The 21,949-nt window shown below is 45.8% G+C and overlaps 1 protein-coding gene across 5 annotated transcripts in view; it reads right to left on the reverse strand.

Moving 5' to 3' along the window:
• SETBP1 (SET binding protein 1) overlaps nucleotides 1-21,949 on the reverse strand; it is a 359,343-nt gene that overhangs the window by 210,624 nt on the left and 126,770 nt on the right. The window lies entirely within an intron of this gene.

The raw sequence follows: 21,949 nt of genomic DNA on the forward strand, positions 1-21,949 counted from the left end.
GGGAGGGGCGGGGCAGACAGCTGTTTCTCATTCAGGGACCAGCAGGGCCCAGGGAGTGGGAAGCCAAGCACAGCACTGCCCCACCAGGCCCCTGTAATCAGAACCTAGAGGGCACATCAGCTGTTCCTCAGAGAGGCAGGGTGAGGGGAGGGAAGCCCTAGAGGGGGACCCTGAGGACACTTTGTTTGGGGGCATAGGCTGAATCCAGCCAATGTCCTGATGCTTAAGGGAGGGGGTGACTACAGATATCTAGTCCTGTCAAGACTCATTTGCATCCTGGGATTCTGAGGAAATCCAGCCTCACCAGAGAAAGAGCTGGAGGGGACCCCTCGGATGCGGCTATTTCTCAGACAGTGGTCAGGAAACTGGGACCATTAGGATCCCCTGAGCACTCAGTGAAGGTCCAGATTCCTAGGCCCCCTCCGGTCTGCAGAGTCAGAATCTCTGGGGGTGGCCCCAGGCCTGGCCTGGAAATCTGCATGCTACACCACCTCCCCAAGTGATTGTATGTTCACTGGTGTTGGACCACAGCAAGAACAGCTTGGGTTTCACAGGCGCTAGAAGCTGAGGCCCTCGTCAGTTCTTTTCCTCCAAATCTGTAAGTGGTGTCAAACCTCACCTGAAAGGTCTAGCAATCAAGGATCCCCTGGACCATAAGGAGGGCTTTGTCCTATACACTGTCCCCCAGAGACCACATTTCTCCAGAGCCAAGAGAAGCACTTGGTTTCTTGTTCTTGGCATTTTCTAAACCAGTCTATTTAGTAATCAATAAATACTTAACGAATACCAATTTTGTTCTTATCACTCCACCAGGGAAATACAAAGAAGTATGAGCTACAGTCCCTCACAGCTGGAGAGGAAGTGTAGAGTGATCCAAGGGGCCACTCAGCTACAAAGACGCCAAGAGTAGATGGGATGGGGGAGTGTTCTTCTAAAAATCTGTTATAACCAGTATCACAGTCACCTAGATGTTATTAGTTCTAATTCAGAAAATCTATATGCCTGTGTAATCTAAAACCAACAATAACAAAAGCCTCCATTTATGGAGTACTTACATGGTACCAGGCGCAGCGCAAACTTAATCCTCTCCGAAACCCGATGAGGGAGGTACAATTATTTTTCAATTATAAATGAGGATTCTGAGCCCTGTGGTTATTAGCAACTTGCCCAAGTTCACAGAGCTAGTAAGGGGTGGCGTTAGAGCGTAGGGTCTGGTCTGCCCGACTCCAATAATCCGTGTCAGCCTCTGGCGCCGCCATTATGATTAATCCCAGTATAACCTAAGTAAGTAAGTGTCAGACATGCGCAGGACAATTAAAAGGCATAATGGCACCCAAAGAAAGAAAAGGTCAGAGAAGTTGGGAAAGCTTAGGAGTAAACTTCATGGAAGAGACAGACCTTTGGAAGGCAAATTCTGAAACTTTGTGAACTAAGAGATATCCCTAGACCCCATGCTTTTCTCCAGAGAGGAAAGAGGCAGTAAAGTGCCAGGCATCTCTGCAGGAGAGGTTAGGTCTAAGAGGATCCACCGGAACAAGTCAAACTAAGCCGGCCTTCTACTCCATACCACTCTACATCAGGTGAGACCAGGATAAGAGCTGTGCATCACTGGCAATGTTCACAAACAGGCCTCTGCTGGATTCAGAAAATGTGCAACTAGGCTTGTTCTTCTTCTTGTTCTTCTTTTTTTTTTTTTAAAGGAGGCTTGGGAATAAAAACAAAAAAGGAAAGATGACTCTATTCAAGGCCTTACCAAATAAGCACTCTGGAAAGTCACTGAGCAGAAAATTGAATTTAAGTTTCTCCAAACGATACATATTCCCCATCCTCCCAGTGCTTTGTGGAATGATCCACTCCCTCAATAAGGAACTTGTGAAACCAAGGAAACACTTCAAACCGGAGAAAACACAATGTACTGTTTTGTGAATCCAGACTTTTGGAATTGATTCAAATTCTCAATGTATAGGGTTTCTTCCCCACCCCTCCCCTCAATAGTACACAGTAACCTTCAATCTTTTTGCAACAGTATGTTTTAAACTTGTGTGTGGTTTTCCTGTATTCATTGTTTACAGAGGATGAGAATAAAATTGTAGTTGGGCCAGTAAAACAGAGTAGTATCCCCAGTAACTCTGCTCTCCGAGGGATGCTCCACCCAGCATCCATCCGATCGGAGCCCAAAAGTTGGCAATGCACAAGATGATAAGCAGAAAACACCCTTTGTATAAGCAAAATGGAGGTGGAGAAACTTCAGTGTGATTGGAAAAGCTCCAAACATCTTTACACATCTTCCCTTCATCTGAAATCCTCCCCTTAGAGATGCCTCTAAGGTTTTTTTGTTTGTTTGTTTGTTTGTTTTATCGTAAGAGAGGTATAAAATTGCAATCTGGAAAAAGCCTTTGCATCAGCTAGGCCAGTCCCCAAATTTTATGGTGGGGTAAAGAGTACCTCCATAAGGTTACTGTCTTGCATAAGAATTCAGGTTTTAAATTGCAGCAGCATTTCCCAAATGTGAATTTGTTTTGTATAATGTTGATCCTTTCTGACCTTGGGTCAAAATAAATGTCCCACAGTCAAATCAGTTTGGGAAATGCTACACACATTACATCACCTCCTCTCTCCTCCCTTTTGTAGATTCACAATGCAGACTGAAGTACCGTATTAAGGATTCCGAGAGGTTCTACCATTAAGCACCCAGCTGTTTTCCCCCCAAAACTGATTGAGCTATCTAAAATTTTTACCATATGATGTCTACTAACATGCAGAGGAGTGACGGTCCCAGCGTAAGCCATGTGGGAATATTGCATGATGTCACAGTGTGCTCTCTTCTTTATGAGGAAAATAACTCAGAGGTAGTATTTCATAATGATCTACATTCCGTTATTTAGGATGTATCCAGTCTCAATTCCCTTTCAACAAGATGGGTTAAGCAGTAGTAAAGAATTTGGATACGCAGAAGAAGGATCTGAGACATTCTAAACTTTGACCAAAAAAATGACCTTGGGCTTGACCAAATTTTACAGGGTGGACTGTGCCAGGCCAAAGGGATCAAAGTCAAGGACTAAACCAACTGGCCACCTTACTCCTCTTCTGTTGTAGAAATTCATCCTGGTTTAATCTTTAGAACTCTTGTTTGCTCAAGATACCTACTTTCTACTACAATGCTACATTCCCACATTTCTGGGACTCTCCTGTCGTAAGAATGGCAGACACACAGTAGGCGCCTAATGATGGCGTGAGCTCAAAAACGGCATGTTGCCAAAACAGAAATCTGATCATGGTGATTCTTCTTTTGGCAGAATGGAAACTGGGACAAAGAGCCCGAGGATTTCACTTTACTAATTATTTCTCCTAAGCAGTTAAAAAAAAAAAAAAGCTAAATTATTTTTACTTGTTTGACTGACTTAACAAGTTTAAGTAAACTCAGTTCAGATCCATTTTATCAGCAGAAGTCAGTCTGATCAATAGAATTATACTTGACCAAAAAGGGGAAGAAAAAATCATTGAGAGGCACCAGTGCAATTGAGTGAATTGGTAACATTTATAAGATGTGATGAATTTGCAGTCACGAGCCATGGGAAGGTGCACTAACAACCAAGTTTGTAATAACACCTTCAAGTCGCATCCACAGCTTCAAAAATCTCAAACAGATCCACACAGGCCTTGCCGTGGGAGCCATTTCCATTCACTCCCTGGGTTAAATTAAACGAAGATTCAGCCTTCTTCAAGGAGTTGGGAAAGAAACTTTTACTGTGGTTCATTTTTTTTTCACTTATCTGATAGATGTCACCAGATAAAGGGTTTGTCCCAGTCAGCTCCAGCTGCCATACAAGATACCATACACTGAGTAACTTCAGTGACAGACATTTCCTTTCTCACGGTGCTGGAGACTTAAAAAGTCCAACATGTAGGCGCCCCAAGAGGGTTCTGTTTCTCGTACAAGCTCCCTTCCTGGCTTGCAGATGGCTACCTTCTCACTGTGACCTCACATGATGGAGAGAGCGAGCCAGCAAGCTCTCTGGTGTCTCTTCATAGAAGGAAACTATTTCCTACTGGCTCAGGGACTCACCCTTGTGACCACTTTTCAACCTTAAGTAGTTCCTTACTCCAAATATAGTTACATCATGGGCCAGGGTTTTAATATATGAATTTTGAGGGGACACAATTCAATCCATAGCAGGTCCGAAGATGCAAAGCACAAGTCGGTGGAGGCCTCCACTCTTTCTCTCATTCTCTTCTCCCTCCTTCCACCCACCTCCCTTCTGTCGAACCCTTCCAATTACACAGAACAGGAAAAGCACCCAGTCCTCAAGAAATCATTTTCAAAGTTACTGAAAACTAATCAGAATGGATCATAAACACCTCGCTTCCTAGGTTGCTGCTGGAATCACCATATTCAAAGATGGACCTAGTTCAGCGGTATCTGATTTCTCATCCACTACATTGATGATGACTTATGATTCAAGAGCTGGGTCTGAGAAGTCAGGACTTGGCGCAACTCACAGATTCTGAGCCCCATTGCTCTCACTGCTATGTTACAAGGCCATGCTCTACCATATTTCAGCATAACGGAACTTCCTAACTGTAGATCCCTTGGGCCCTGTTGGGAAAAGTCAGCTATGTAAGTTACAAACTGCTGTGATGGTCTCTTTTTTTCAAACCCGTGACTTGAAGACAACAAAGAGATACTTCAAACGTATCGTGAACAATGGCAATATTTAGTGCATAGCGCCTCTTTAGAAGAGTACTTTGAGAGGTGACTACACTTCCTTGGAAGTATAATAAGGCCCAGTTTGTGTTTTGAAAAGTTACTCCCTTACTGTGTCATGCTTTGGACAACAGCATGCCCATCCTCCTTCATTTGGGGCCACTGAGTTCTAAGCTTTAACTAGGGTTGAATTTGCATCACTTTGTTGAATTGTCACCGTTTTTCCTGCTCTCCATCTCTCGCCTATTGAACTGCAGAGAAGGTGGGTGCGTGCGTGGAGGAGAAAACTGGAGGCCGAGGAGGCACACAAATACAGCACACAGAATGTATAATGCTCAACTCAAGGAGGTGCCATTCAAATGAACTATATTGTGATGATAATGTTTGGTTCCCCCAAGGGCTCTAAAAACTGTGCAGCTACTCTTTGTGGTATGGACTTGGTTGCCCAGGAGAGGAATGGCTTGTTAAGTCCTACTGAAAATGCTAGCCATCTACGGTTTGATGGGCCAGGCTAAGGCCCAATCAACCTGTTATCTTCCCAAGCCCTCGGACGCGGCTGGGCCAAAAGGGGACTTCAGTGGATATCTGAGATACATGCGTCGTCGCAACAAAGAAATGGGCAAGTGAGCTATCATGGAGCCCTGTGGCTGCTCAACCCTCACTGATTTATCTATTCTCAAATCTGATCTGATCAGTTATTTGATTAGAAAGTCCCTGATTTCCTACCATAGAATCCAGGCGAGATTTCCACAAGTTTCTTCTTTTTTTTTTTTTTTTTTTAGATTTTATTTATTTATTTGACAGAGAGGGAACACAAGCAGGGGGAGTGGGAGAGGGAGAAGCAGGCTTCCCACGGAGCAGGGAGCCCGATGTGGGGCTCGATCCCAGGACCCTGGGATCATGACCTGAGCCGAAGGCAGACGCTTAACCACTGAGCCACCCGGGGGGCCCCAAGTTCCTTCTCTTTAAAAAGAAAAAGACATTTGTCACCACCAGGGAGCCCCGTGCTTGCATCATCATGCTACTGTATCATGAACTGTGGCTTATCAGTAAGTATCTCCCGGGCCAATGAAGCAAGAGAGAGAAGCTCTCCCCAAAGCGTTCTCAGCCTGCACTGGATATAAAGAAGAAAGCTCGAGAAATTGTAGCTTCCCTCTGTGGCCCTTTTGTGAGCCCAAAGCAGCTAATAGGGAGCACTGGTGTTCCTGGATTCTGTGCTAAACAAACCATATTTGAGCCACAGAAGGACCGGGCTGCGACTGGGCTGGTCTACAGGGGCCTCCTTTGTCTGGGAGTTGGAATCATTCCTCGGTTCCTTTTCACTAGTCCTCCCCACCCCCACCTCTTGCCCCTCTCCCAATTCACTCTTTAAGAATTTATCCTGCTGCTTCTTTAACTCAGCATGTGTCTGGGCAGATGTCCAAGAACGCTCGCTTCAACAACGACAACAACAGGACCAGGAAAAAAAAATCCTCTACTTCAATTCAGTCCTCCCTGCTCTCCTAGCCCTCCCGCTCTCTCCTGGCTTTTCACAGCTCATGATTGATAATGTCCTCCTCTCTCTCACCCTGGGACTCCACATGCCTTTCTATTGGACAACACGGCCTCTGTGAGGCGACCTGGGAGTCCAGCCACTGGGCCCTGGGACCCCCTTGGGGTCTTTTGAAAGAGGAAAAAGGAAAGGCCAAAAAGGGCCCTGGGTGGGGGCAGGCCCAACAGGTACAAAGCAATCAGGGAGCTGAATGCAGTGAACCTCTGTGCCAGGGCTGAAGGCCTGGCAGCTCGGAAAGAGGGTGGCAAGGGGGTCTTTCCATCATCCTCACCACCCTTTTCTTTGCCCTTGTAAGAAAGGTGACAACGCTGAGATTTCAAAGGACCAAGTGTATTTTGAACTAGTGAAAATCCTTCTACCAGAACTTTCCTTTTGGACTCTATTGGCTTCCCCTGAAATTCCTTAAGAGAAGACATCACGTATTCCATCATCTTTTGCTGCAAAAAGATTCAGCTAACAAGTATTGAGCACCTACTAAATTCCAGGTACTCTGCTAGTTGTCTGCTTAGGCATAATTCCATTTAATCCTTGAAACAAGGTAAGAGTGACTCTGTATTGGCAGGGGAAGAAACCAAGGCACGGAGAGATTAACTCCCTCGTCCTGGGTCACGTAGCTAATGGGTAGCAGTGTTGTGAATCGGGCTCAGGTCCTGTGATCCCATGGGCCATGCTTTTCCTGTTCTACTCTGCTGCTCCAGCAAACTTTGAGAAATGAAAGAATGACTAAGTAAAAATGCTCCTAGAAAAGGCGGGAGCATTATATCTATTATTATTATTATTATTATTATTATTATTATTATTATTTGCACCATCCAGTAAATCTGCATCAAGAAATCTGCAACAGCCAGGAGATGATTTTTCTCCTTATGACTGCCTTGGGATGAATGGGTCAGATGAGGGTTACCCCAAAGTTGATGAACCATATTATTTTACTCTACTTTGGAAATGTTTTCATGGATTTCCAATTTAACTTTATATCTTCTACATTTCAAGAAGGTCAGTTTGAAAGCCATCTGCCTGATTAGTATTTGTCTTTTCTAAAACCGGACTTGAAAATATTGTCTACTATATAAGAAACAATTCTTGTTTAAAGATACTTACAGAAATCTTCTGCAGGCGAATGTGTGCCTTTTGTTCAATGAAAGTGGTCATATAAAATGTTTCCCTTTTCCTCGTGGCTTCCAGCAAATCTACAGCCCAAGTCAGTCCCCCAAGGTAGATGAGCAGAACCTTGAAGGAACTAGGGAGCTATCACTCTGTTTAGATGGTTTCCGCTTTGCTCTTCCCCTAATAGCTGCTTTTTGTATTATGCTTGTAAACCTCTGAGATTCCTTTAGCAACAGACAAGGTATAACTTCTTGATAAGTAAGCAACCAGTATGCATGTCTATCCCAGGCTGTCACCATAATCTGAAACACCCTACCTAATGTCCACACTTGGGGATCAAGTGGAGGAAGACAGAGCAAGTTCCTGAATAAAAGAGGAAAAACTAACTCTAACTTGGTAAGCAATGTCCTGGAGAGTCTGTGCCCCTCTCTCCCGGGAGAAGTGCTGAGAAGCAGCTAACACAATTAAGTCCAGGAGAGGATCAGTGTCCATGCAGAAGAGTGTAGTCCCTGTGAATCCAGCAAGACCAAGATTCTTCTTTGCTTCTTTCTCTCCTAGCACGGGGGCCCAGACCCCTTACCTACTGTCTGCAGTTATCTACTCCTTTCCACATCGGATTCCCTAGCCACTGTCTTCCTTTCTCATTGCTCCCTCCTCCTTCTTCCTGCTTCTTCCTTCCCCTCTTCTTTTTCCAAACTGCCTCAAGAGGGCAATGCCTTAGGGCAAAGAAAAAGAAAGAGGGAGAGGAGACAGCCCAAAGTTATAACTTCTCATATAGAAAAATATTTTGCTAGTGTTAAATATGTAGTGGGTTCTTTAGAATAAAAGCTAAGGGCACACCCATGGAAATGTTTTGTTGAACCTTCAGAAATATAGAAGGGCAATTGAGAAATCTGTCAACATATACCTATGGAGCACTGAATTACAATTAAAAACAAATGTTAATGGAGAACCTTCCCTTAGAAATCTAGGATACAATCTAGTGTACCTGCCACATTAAAAAGCCCTATAAGGGAAGCACACAAATCATACCAAACCCTTTACATGATGCTGCATACAGCGAAGGAGCAGGTCTAAGGGAAGAGTGTACTAGGGATGAGATGTACACCGGCTCCTGGAGGCAGGATGCACACTGTGAGGGGCTCAGGGGAGGGGAGGTTTGCGATGGGCACCAAAGGATGGGTCAGCTTTAAGAAGAGCCAAGAGGCAGAGTGGGCTGCAGCCTTAAGATCCATCTTCCCCTCCCCTACCCCCCCACCCATCACCTTCCAAGGCACTACAGCTAGTCTTTAAGATTAGCGCAGGGGTGTAGAGCTGGAGTCTGGGTGGAGTTTGGGATGACAGGGACATCATCAGGATACCGGGGAGCCATCCTCTCAGACACTTGGAATTATTGCCATGGTTACTCTGAAGCCAAGGTACCTTTGCACTGAAGATTCATCAAGTATTGTTTTCTTCTGAATTCAACCAATCCCATAGCCAAATGGTCTATAATAAGCCCATTGCTCACATCAAGAACAGATAACAACTAAGCAGTACAATGAAGAGAAAAGTCAAATCATTTCTTATTTGTGAATCAAGGGGATTGGCTTCCAAGATCGCTTTGGTTCTCCTACTTAGGTTATCCACACTTTCACCTCTCTGGCCACTGGCTAACAAAGATCGTTCCTAGTTCCCTTTTGCACAAAAGCCCCCATTCGAAAAGCAAAGAATCTGTGTTGTCGCCAGGTTTTAACTTCCTTGACCTGAGAATGACCTCTCAGGTCCTGCTGTACTGCGTCTGCATGTTCTAGAATGTTCTAGAATGCCTTCCTACCCGTACGTGTATGTGGTACCAAAGCCCCCAACTCATGAGCCTTAATGGATGCAAGTCCTCATCACAGAGCAAATGTTTTCAGCACCAAATGACAGGGCTAGGCATAAAAAAATAAATGCCATCTATGTCTTGCTGAATAGAAGGCGTGTTCCTCATTTATTTATTTTCTTAAAATATAACCGCTATTACTAGGACAGGGAGGGAGAATCTATCATTGGTTTTTGTTTTGTTAGGTATTCTCCCCCAGATTGATGGAAGCATGTGTCTTTTTCTTTCATATCACCTGCAAGAAAACAAAGCCAGGAATGTTTATTTCTTTTTAGGCTATTAAGTGCTAACAGCTTTCAAGTAACCAATATCTACTCTAGGATTTAGAGTCTGCTTGATATTTTTTGTGGGCAGCAATATATTCTAATGAATAACTCATAAGGAACTAAGCAAAGGTAAAGTCTCTTTTATTTCTATACTCAAACTGGAAACAACTGCACAGTTGGTGACTCTGGGCCACAGCCATGCACATCCCTGTGGGGAAGAGCATCGGGGGCATCTCAATCAGAGACCTAGGTTTTCAGTAGTGGACCAGCCACTGTCACGCACTACCTCTGTCACAGTAGGGAGCGAGCTGGAGTACCGTTCTCCAGGCTGATACCTGCAATATCTTCAGTGGGGGCAGCTGGAGGGCGAGGCTGGCTGGACAGGAGGGTTATCAGCAAAATAGGTTGCAAAGAATCGCATTCTAGCATCCTAACTATAGTACCTAGACGCTTTGTCCATGGCCGGTGATGGATTCTATAAGGAATCATGGGATCAATAGCTAAAGATTTGCAACACCCATGACATTTTGATTAGAATTTGTTTGCTAGTCAATGGTTATATATCAACTGTCAACTATTTTAGAAGACAAATTTAAATGGATATTCATGTGAAAGACACTGTGAGAAGTTTTGAAGACATGCTAGAAGATAAAGAAGGGAGGACAATGTGAATATTACTCTCAGGAAGTTGTAATTTCCCAGATTATAGTCCATCGCCTGGACTGCCTGGTGATGAAGGAGTCAGGGATAGGTAGTCCCAAACCTAAACAACTCTTCCCACACTCCCTATAAGAAGGAAGAGGCTGCTAGGTCAAACTAAAGGTCCACAAATGGAGAAAGCAAACTTTCTCCCCAAATCAGTCATGCTCCAGCCTGGATCACTCCATTCTGCAGAACATAAGTCACTGTTGTACTAATAAATGTGGTTACTGAACAGTGATTAAACAGTTACAAGGAAATCAAAGAAACAGAGGGAGAGACAGTGAGAATTTAATCAGTAGAGATATATCCTTCCGATAGTGGCTCCAGAGAAGCACAGTCCCTTCTGCCTTTCTGCTCTCCACACAGCCACACCAGAACGAACTGTGCTGTCACAGGTGTTCCGAGCCAGGGACAACATGCAAGTCCCCAGATACGCCCATGGTATCCATGCCCTTGATGACCAGCTCTGATTCTGAGGACATTCCTTTGAACACTCAGTTGAAATCCGCTTCTTTGTTATTTCCACCCATAGTTCTTCTCTCCCAGGAGCTGGTCTACTCCAACACGTTCAACAATGCTAGCTACAAGTGCTTACTTAACACAGCCTTGTGTCAGAAACAGGGGATTGGGAGGGGAGTCCAAAGCCTTTGAGAAACCAGAAGAGAAGAAAGACAGGTGTATAAACAGGAAAAAGGGACAAATGCTTTGTTAGGAGGATGCCTGAAGGAGCATGGGAGCAGCTACAAGTGAGGGAGCAACTCTTCTGGAGAAAACAGGGACAGCTGTTGAGCTTGGAAAGTCTCTGGATAGGCCAATTCTGGAAGATCATTCTAGAGAGAGGGAGCACTGCATACAGAGGTACAGGGGTAGAGAAAGACAAAGAATGTTTGGGGAAATTCAGGATAATGCCAGGTGCAAAGGAAAGAGAGGACAGATTGTAAAGAGCTTGGATTCTGCCTTGCAGAGTTTGGATTTTATTCTGTAGGTAATGGAGAGCCAGTAGAGGCTTTTTTTTTTTTTTTTTAAGATTTTATTTATTTATTTGACAGAGAGATACATAGTGAGAGAGGGAACACAAGCAGGGGGAGTGGGAGAGGGAGAAGCAGGCTTCCCGTGGAGCAGGGAGCCCGATGCGGGGCTCGATCGCAGCACCTGGAATCATGACGTGAGCCGAAGGCAGACACTTAATGACTGAGCCACCCAGGCGCCCCACAGTAGAGGCTTTTAAGGAACACCCTTCTGGGAGGTAGGTAGAGAAGGAGTAAATGTCCGGATTTTGTATGTGCAAACAATTGTAGCACAAAGAGATAATGCCCGAGGGTCTGGAACACAGGTCTCCCTAGCCCCAACCCAGACTGCTTTCCACCAACATATGCTGTTTCCGGAGTCAACGTATCTTTGCGGGAAGCAATACATCTCTTTGGACATCCTGTGGGAAGCAGAATACTTACCTGCCAATAAGAAATTGTAATCCTCTTACTTCTATGAAAGGAAATGTGAGTTTGATGGCTCCCAAGCTACCAGGTATACATTTCTATCAAGTCACTTGCCAGAATGTCATTGGGACTATATATCCATCTGCCTTTCCGCACTAAATTGTGAGCTCCTTGAAATCAGAGACCGTGTCTTCAGTTGGGGCATGAGACAAGCATTAAGTGAGCAATTACCATGTCTCAGCCACTCTGTAGACATGGGATATTTCCCTGTAAGTGAACTAGACATGGCCTCTGCCCACCATGGAGTCCAGAGCCATTCCATCCCTGCACTTCCAGTGTTCGGGCACAGGGTCGACGCTCTGACAAAGGTGTGTGTGTCAAGGACCGAGTGAGCAGAGCTGGTGGTGCTCTCTTCCCCAACATCGCAGAGGTTCCCCAAAGCTGTGTCCTCTGTGTGCACCGCTTGCACAGGGGAAAAGGAGCCTGAGTCTCAACCCCTGCCTGCATCCCTGCCCACCCCCCGTCCCCCATTCAAAAACACTAGGCTTAGGACTGAGGACGTCCCAGTCCCACGCCAGATAGAGGACAAGCAGGTGCTGGTACGCTCAGAATCTGGTGGCCAGGGGAGCACCCCAGCAGAAGCTGCAAGAGTTAGGAAACTGAGGAGCGGATGCCCTCCCTGCCTTCTAGGGTCTTCCCCGGGGTACCTTTGTGATTCTTAACTACCTTGTGTGATTGAGAAAGAAACTGATGCCCTACAACAGGAAAACCACAAGGCTGTAACTTCAGCCCTGGGCTCCAGAAGCCAAGCTCCGGCCATGTTACTGCCCACCTGCCACGTGGCGCTTGGCTGGGTGGCTCCAAGCCCAGCCTGGGCTGGCCTGGTGAGGAATGTTCTCCTGCTGAGCCAGCCAGAAAGAGCCACTCCCCCATGAACCAGCCAGCCTCCTTAAGCCCCTGGACTAGCAGGCCTGGTACGGCTTCCAGCTGCTTGCTCATTCCACCACCAGCAGGGAGTGACACGTACAACAGGGGTGCCCCGTTTTTGTGAAAGAGTTATCCTGCCTGCCCTGCCTTGGCTATGGGTCCTCACCGTTCGCTGTGGCTTGGAATCATTTCAATCTTTCCTGTCCTCAGGGTGTACATGTAGGATACATGCAGACCTACTTCGTTCTGGAACCATCTTTCTCGGGGGAAATGCTTAGTATCCACTTCGTACCTGCCGGCTGTATTTTCTTTTTCTTTTTTTTTTTAAAAAGATTTTATTTATTTGAGAGAGAGAGAGAGAGACAGCATGAGAGGGGAGAGGGTCAGAGGGAGAAGCAGGCTAAGCCGGGAGCCCGATGCGGGGCTGGATCCCAGGACTCTGGGATCATGACCTGAGCCGAAGGCAGTCGCTAAACCAACTGAGCCACCCAGGCGCCCTGCCGGCTGTATTTTAACCTGAGGACAGCATTATCACCTGAACCAAAGCAGACCAAGGTAGTTGCCCCTTTCTTTTTCTTTTTTTGTATCCATGGGAGATGATGGATGTTAACTAAACTCACTGTGAGAATCATTTCACGATATATGCAAGTCGACTCTTTATGTTGTATACCTTAAACGGTGCTAATATGTCAATTCTATCTCAATAAAACTAGGGAAAGAAAAGAAAGATGCTGGGGACCCAGTACAAGGTTCTGGATGTGAGTCTCACTTCTGCTGCCTGCCTGCCACAGGACCTTGAGCGGGCTACCGACCTCTGGGGTATAGTGTCCTACTGTCATACCGGGGTGCCCTCTGCCACCACTCAGGACGTTGTAAAGATTGAAAGAGCTTCCATTTCTGTGTGCACCTCCACCTACTTCCAAAAATGTTTGTGGGACTGTCTGCAAAGAAGGAAACATAATATAGTAAGACTTACTATAAAAAAGAAAGGACCCAATGCTATGTAGAGGAAGGATGGGAAGGAAAATTTATACCCACACTCTCAGATGACGGAGCGGTGGGTAAGCACTCAGCAGTTCTCCTGGGAGAGGGCATGAGCTTTCGGGGTATCTGGTGCTTGGTAGGAAATCGGGTGATCACCCACTCCCAACTAAAGGTGGCATTTCCATTCATCTTTGGAAAACCAACATGACACAAACATCAAGAGAAAAAGGGAAGTCTGTTCTCAGTCTCAAGGATCTGTCCTAATGAAACAATCCCAGAGAATAAAAAGCTACATGCAAAATTGTTCAACTGCTTTCAAGAGTCCAATAATAGCAGACTATTAAATGTGGTGCGTGTGTGTGTGTGTGTGTGTGTGTGTGCTCAATGAAATATTATCTGGTCACTCAAATCACTAAGAAAACATGGGGAAGTATTTGTGACAATATCAAGTGGAAGCAAATGCAAACGGATCTAAACAAACGGATATAAACTGTAGCGTGTTTTCACAGTGCTAGATGGTTAGAAGGGCACACTAACAACAGAACATAATCCTGTTAGGGGTGTGTGTGTGTGTGCGTGTGTGTGTTTCTTTTCTTTTCACAGAAAGAACTCTCACAGTGTTTTTATAAATGCTTTTGTGAAGATAACAAACATCAAAGAACCATTCATGCCCCCGAGCTCTCTGTAGGCCACCTTTAACTTTGCAAGTAGGCAGGTATGATTTCCATCTCCTTAAAAGTGGTTAATACCAGTAGGGGATGGGAGTAGGAGGTAAGACACTAAACAAAACCCACTAAGGACACCTGTGACCGTGGCAACTTTTGGTCACGACCCCCATGGCCATGGACACCAATTGTAAACCAAAGGAATCCATGCATCAGAGTGGAAGGCACACTCCCCTGACAGTCTTGGGCTCACTACTGCCTGACCTTGGCCAAAGTCACTTCACAGCTCCAGCCTCACTTCCTCATCTGCAAAACAAGGAGGCTGAGATCAACCAACTCTGAAGGCCTTCTTTTTTTAAGGTTCGGTGATTTTATGATCCTCAGCATCTCCACCAGAATAAATTTCTTTTTATTTATGAAACACTTTGTGATGAAATAGCTCTATAATTAAAAAAAAAAAAATGCCCCTCAAAAGACAGCATAGACTAACAAAAGAGTGTGTAACATGGAGGTAGACTAGGTTTCAAATCCTGGCCTGCCACTTCCTATTTAGGAAATCATGTAATGCTGGGGTAAAAGAGGACTAAAAGTGCTAATTTATAAAACTCAACATGAATGCAGAATGACCAAAACACCTGCTTAAAATAGTTAAGTCATGTAGCAAATATATAGCAAAATATGTATCATATACAGTAATCTGTCTATTCTTGGAAGATTTAAAGATACTCTGAAAGGTTATGTATTTCCAAGAACCATAAGTGGAGGACTTCTCCAGACAGTTCTGATTTCTCCGTTCATAATCTGATTGCCGACTGTCCCCAGGACACACACGCCCCAATTTCTGTTTGGAAAGCATGGCTATCCACAGTGCACCTCCTGGCTCAACTGAGACCCACAGTCATCCCAGACCAAGATGACTCTCTAATTTTAAAGTGTTTATAGTCACCTCACTTTCCCCACGTAGGTACAATGCTCAAGTGCAAGGCTCCTTACTTGGCCAGATTCTTGCATGAGTCCTGTATTAGGGTGGTCATATGGACAGCGACAGAGGCTGGACATTGTATTTTTGAGGCCCCCAATATTGAACCGTGTGACCCTAGGAAAGTCACTTGCCCAGTCTGGGCTGTGGTTGCCTGCTGAGAGGGCTGGTCTGGAAAGTAACTAGGCCTCCAGCTTTCAGATGCAATGCTTCTCTGTTAGCGGCCTGCACTCCCAGCAAAGTCTCTTAGTCCATGCTCTTGACTCTACCCTCACCTCTACATTAAGTCATTTGGATCCATGGCCTCTTGGTTTACCCTCAAGGATGCAGCTGGGCTGGTGCTGATGTGCAGATCTGCTACTTGTCAATTGAGGGAATGCACAGGACGAGCCTAGAGATCCCTATGTGCCATCTGGATTTAACCCAGGGGGGCAGTATTACCATCTGACCCCAAACAGAACAAGCCCTGGAAGATGGTCAGTTTCCTTGAATCTGTGGCTGGACCCATGTTTAATGCGTTCTTGTCAACTCAAAGCAAGACACACAGCATTCTGGGTCAGAAAGAGGTGAAAGAATCCATCGGGGAGGAAGGGGGGGTGTGCAAACGGATAAATTTAAAAGGTATTTTTAAAAAAAATCCTAAGTGCCCTTTTTTTTGTTGTTGTTAAAACTGGGTCCAGAAGAATAAAAACTTAAAGGAGGGGACAATGTGGGGTGATGAGCTGAGGTGTCCTATTCCAAAGAACCCTGGCATCTGAAGGTTGTAAAAGCAGGCAGCTGAGGACTCATTCATAGAAAGGCTGTACTCCTTCCCTTTGTGATGCCCTGGTGTTCATAGAGGGGCTGTGTCCTGTCTCAGTAACTGGACAGCAATGGGAAATTTCCCTTCTAGTAAGGGGAGGCATAGAGGTATCACTGAGCTACAAAACTCACCACTGGTCTTTTCTAGAATCTGGTCAGCTCTCCCCTGAGGGCTCCCTCCCTCTCCCCTCCTGCACCTTCTCCCCTCAGCCAGCTGCAGACCTCTCTCTGTATTTTCCCAAGATGTGCTTCACAAATGCCCCTGCAGCCTGGCCCCTCGGTCCTTCCCGAGTATTTGCATTGTAGCCTTGGCCTGCACCTGCTACCCCGCCCCTCCCCTTCTCTCCCCCTTCAGGGGTCTGCCCTAACCCCTCTCCCACCCATTAGCAGATTCCCAGAATGAAAAAGGCCAGTGGAGGCTGCAATTTCCCTGCCTGCCCCGCCTGCCCTGCTCTGCCCTGCTCTGCCCTGCTCTGCCCTGCTCTGGCTTTTGTAAGAGGCTCCCCAGGAGCCCTCCCACCTCTCCCCTCTCCCAGCCAGACCTTCTTCTCTCATCTGTTGTTCCGTGGTTCCCAGGCTCTCTTTCTCTCTCTCTCTCTCCTGTTTCTCTAATTTGTTTATTGATTTGGGGAATCAAATCACTTTTGTTCAGCCAAGGAAAGAGCCTGGTGTTATGGAGAGCACATTAATTTGGAATCAGGAAAGCTGCATTAGACATGGACTCAGGCCACTGGGCTGGAGGGTCCTCCCCAATCGTGTCTTTCAAGCCTGTAACATCACAGATGAAGAAACAGAAGGCCCAGAGGGGCTACAGCCCCGTCACTAAGCATGCGTGTGTCCTTTGGCTGTCGTTTTGCCCGTGAGGGTCTCAGTATCCTTACCTGCCTGGCAAGAGAAACATATGTGTCAACCTCAAAGAAAATTCGGAAGATTGTCATTGTATTGGTTGGCCAAGGCAGTAATCCTGACTCCATCCTCATCCTTAACACCAGGGTTCTGTCACCCTGCTGACTCCACAAGCTTCTGACACAAGGCTACAAGAGAGAGGCACAGACTAGAAGGCGCCACATACGCAAATCACATGGTGATATTAAACACAGGTATTAGAAGCACAAAGTCATGTCAACCGTAACCTCAGCAACCAAAAAATGGTAATTATGGGAGGTAAAGGGTGTGTTACCTAACCCGATCGTGCAAAACATTTCAGAATACATATGTGCATCAAATCATCACATTGTACACCTTAAGTTTACACAATGTGTGTATGTCAATTATATCTCAAGAAAATTGGGAGGGGGGAGAAGTGTCAAAAAACCTTAAATTTCTGGAACCCCAGCTCCAAGAAAATGACCAAAGTTAACAGTGGCAGCAAGTCTTCATTGGATAATCTGAATTTCTGTCGCCCACTTCTCCCCTCCTTGACCCTAGGAAGCAGGTACAAACCCACCCTTAGAGCACTCCTTTAAATCTGACTCAGTGTCAAGTTCAATTCAAAACCCTGCTAATAACTCCCATCTCTGAGTTCTGAAGTCCCCATGACTTCTACCACACACTTATGTGTCAGATTGTGTGGTCTAACTTTTGTTTCCTCATCCAGAGATGAATCCTTAAGGATTAGAACCACATCCTCCCCTCTTATCCCTCAGCAGCTGACAGGTACTGGGCACATGGTAAGAGCTTAGTAAGTATCAGTTAGTTGACTGATTTCTGAACTGAGGAGAGAGCAGGAATCCAAGTCTACACTGAACTCCTGGCACAGTACATGTCAAGCCTAAGAGCTCCACATCTTCCCACCCGGACCTCCCTGGCCAAAAATATGTTTCTGATACTAGTGGCAGGATACATAGCCCAATTTATGAGATTTCAATTGACATTAAGTGCAGCTAAACAGGATTCAAGGACCCTGAAGTCCACAAACTTCTTGTTTGTAAGTCACCTTCACACACCTGTGCTCATGCTATTTCACCAACCAGGTAAGCCTCTTCTACAAATATGATTATCAAATGCAATCCAATTAAAAAAAATTCTGCTCATATTTTGACCTCCTCGAATGCCAGGCACAGCTGCACAAGTTGTACACTGCACAATATCAAAAGCAATAGTTCACAGTGCAGCAAGCTTGTATCTGTCTCCTTCCTGAAGCCTTTAAGTATTTCTGCTCACAGGGATCTGACTCTAAAGGACTCAGCATGTGGGTCCACTAATCAAACATTCAAAAATGTCAGGAAGTTTCCTTCAAAAAATAGGAAGGAAATTTTATTTAGTCTCTGCTTACCACTGGAAGCTCCTACTTCCTAGGCCACCTAAACATGCCATTACGTAAGCTAATAGACAGTATTTCTGCTTTGCCCATTCTGGGTGTGTAAGAATAGATAACCTTTACCCTATTTATTGTAATAAATTAACCTTTAAGGAACCAGAGGCATTTGATGTGGCCCTTGGACTTGGCCTTCTATTAAACTTTCTTCTGATTCTTTTGGGCCAAAGGTCCTCCCAACCATACACAGCAACCTCCACTCCCACCTCCACCTGCACTACCTTGAGCCTGAAGAGAAAGGAAATCTTAGCTTCTTCCTCCATCCTCTCCCTCTTGTGCTCCCCACCTCAATCCAGCAAGAGGACAAATGCAAGACTTTTGGCTGAATGAAAAACAAGAAGCCTTACAACTGGTGTTTCAATGGAAACCCCTTCTAGAAGCCAGCCACACAAGCAGTGTTGAATCTGAGACCCACACCAATGAGGGTAAATGGAGTGGACTGAAGGAATGAGGGCGGAAGGAAGAGAGGACAAAGCTTGGGGTGGCCTTCATAATGGGGGAAAGGCCCTACCTCCAGAGGGAGATCATTCTATCTTCAGTCCAGCATATCATCCAGGTAAGTTTCCCCCCATCTTCTAAGGATGAAGGACTGACTCATGGTGTGAAGAATCAAACCATCATCTAAGCTGGAGATACCCCCCGCCCCCACCACCCCCACATGGCTAGACCTCAATTCTCACAGCAACTTCGAGAGGCAGGAGTGCCCTCCCTCATTTTACATGTAAGGAAATGGAAGTTTGAAGACTTTCTGTTCTCAGTAGAGACCGTGGAGCAGAACTAAACTCAAGGCTCAGTGTCTCTAAAGTCATTTCCTTTTACCTCATTCTGTGGTCAAATGCTTCATTTTCCTGACCATCTGAAGAATTTACTGTCACAGGCATCACTTTTCTCTGACTGCCCTTCATGCTTGTGCATGTCCTCCATTTTGGATGGAGAACCTGCCTCTCCAACGAAAAGGCATGATTCCCGAGTGCAGAAAATAGGGCGCACCCGCTATATTGCATGGGGGCCAGTCTGATTTCTTTGAGCCAGATCTCCTCTCCCCACGCAGAAACCTCCATTTCCACGACAACTATCTTGCATCCGGTGCAGGTTTAACATGAGGCAGGTTCTTGACATCTTTTATAGAACTCTGCCCAAATCAAAGAAGCTAGAGGTAGCTTCTGGAAGATGCTAGCTGCTGCTTTTGAGTGAGATTCTCTGATGACCTATCCTGTTCCCACTGCCCCCGCTTCTCCTATATTCCCACTGAATCAGGTGCCCCTTCTCTGCGCCTTCAGTTCTTGCCTCAACTACAGACCTCAGTCTCTGGTCACTTTCGGCCTTGATCTCCTGTTAAGCAGGGAGTTCCTGGAGGACAAGGAACCTTGACCTTACTGAGCATTGTACTTCCAGCCTACGGGACTTGCAAACTTTAGTACCTGATCAGTGGTGCTTGTAAACTCAGTAAGGAACCTGAGCCAAGGACTCATGAATCTGCCTGGCAGACAGCGCCTGTTCTAACACCCCACTGGATTGGGGTAGGGGGAGAGGGGGGCAGGGCTATCTGTGAGCTGAAAACCCACCAGCATCCCCATGTCCAGAAACACATGCAGTCTATTAGGGTGTCAGCTCTCAGATGACCCTGAGTTGATGACTCAAATCTTGCATCCACAGAACCCAGAACAGAGTGTCTGGCACACTCTACAGAATTACTGTGTGTTTGCAGAATAAATTAATTACTAAGTGCAAGCTGGATCAATCCCCACGTTCTCTCTCTTTCCTCAAAAGGCAAAGCTGTGTAATTTCCCATTTTAATGATTGGCAAAATCCTAGACATGTAGAGCCTGATAGAGCAGGGGGATGATTCCAGTTTCTCATCTACAGATTGCACCACTGAGGTCCAAGATCTCACAGAAGGCTTCCTACTCTCCGCCTAATACCCGTTCAATGCAGTCACACTGTCACCCTCCGCAGGAAATCCGAGAGTCTGTGAGGCCTATGGCTGAGCCACAAAACTCTTGGCTTCTTTCTTTCTATCTCTGTCCAGCACTTGTCTCTCGATAGAGGACAGCTTCCTCTAGGAAAGAGAAGAAAAGCCTTTCCCCTGCCCAGGAAGCCGCCAGAACCAACTTCGCACATCCTCTGACATTCGAGGAGAGAAGCCATCATCATAGGCTATCTTCCGATGGTAACGCCTCAATTTCAAAGACAGTCTGAAAAGACACAGCCACAGAATGGACTGTTCAACTTGAGTTTCGTTTGACTGTAGCACATCAGTGGGAAAGGATTCTCAGAGAAGGAGCTTAGTGCCTTCCTCCCTTTTCACGGCCTGTCCCCTCTCTGTCCTCTGGGTATCTGATGCTCAAAATGAATGCATCATTGACATGGGCCCAAAGAGGCCTCCTGAAGTCACCCACTGTTAATGCCATAGAAGCAACAATCCGAGTACCACCTCCGGCCAGTGGGGTTTTCACATTAAAGAAAACAGTCTCAAAACGAGGCAAAGCCAAGGCAAACCCAACCCCACACTCTAAGGCTCTCCTCCAGTGATAAATGTTTAGAAACACTGGTCCATGACTTGTCCTTTTCCAGCTCAGGTATTGGATTCAACACAACTCACCTCTGGAAACTTGATTTTCAAGGTGTTGGCAGGAGGTGATTCAAAGTACAACTGGGGACAGGCATCAGTGTTGCCGAGGATGAGCAACCATCCTGAGTCCAAGAAAAGGTGCTCAACCAGGTACCAACAGATCCCTTGGAGCACCAGAGAGGTGGACAGCACACCATGTCAAGCTGACATGGAAAGCCAAACACAGTGATGGGGAGAATAAAAAATAGTGCTCATTTAAGAAAACAATTCACCCCACAATGGCTTAAGAGGCCATTTCCTCTTGCTCAACTGTTTTCTAGAGGAACCAAGGAGCACTAAAAATCAATCAGAATTCTAACAAAAGCACAGATATCCAGAAGGACCCTGTGTATCAATAAAAAAAAAAAAATGAGTGAATTTGGAAAAAAATGAACTTATTCAAGCATTTTTAGGAATTAAGACCAGTATCACAATGGTACAACGCACAACCTCTGCAGGTGTGTGTGTGTTTGTGTGTGTGTGTCTGTATATGTCTGTCTGTCTGTCCATGTGTTTGGATGCTGGGAGAGGAGAAGTTTGGGAATAGAGGCAAAGAGGGATGTCTCATGACCCCCAAGACAACACTGCCCTCTGGGCCTCCTGCAGTCCTGAACCACGCAAGCCCTGGGTACACTGATGGGGCAACTGCTGAGGCTGCCCAGTCAAATACTCCTGGGCCTCCTGGAGCTCGCTTCTATGGGGAACAAGATGAAGCCGTTATTCTCTGCTGAGCTGGTCGGCTATCCTGCTCAGAAAAGTCACCACACCAGTCTTAAGGAGTATGAGAAACCAATGGCCTCTCTACCTGGGTCAACTCTTGGACCAGCCATCCCAAGAATGCCCATTTCTGTTGGGACCCCCACCAACAGACCCTGACTAGAGGCCTCTTGCACACACCAAGCCATGACAGGTTTGTACCCCACATGGGGGCATGAGCTGCTGTGTTGCTTTAATCCTTCTCATAGTAGAGGGAAGAAAGCCAAAGACTGGTATTCAGTGTCAATGCAAAGGTTTAACTGCAACTTTAAATAAA

This window comes from Leptonychotes weddellii, chromosome 13 (assembly GCF_054177405.1).
Source record: "Leptonychotes weddellii isolate Sample4059 chromosome 13, ASM5417740v2, whole genome shotgun sequence".
Lineage (NCBI taxonomy): Eukaryota > Metazoa > Chordata > Mammalia > Carnivora > Phocidae > Leptonychotes > Leptonychotes weddellii.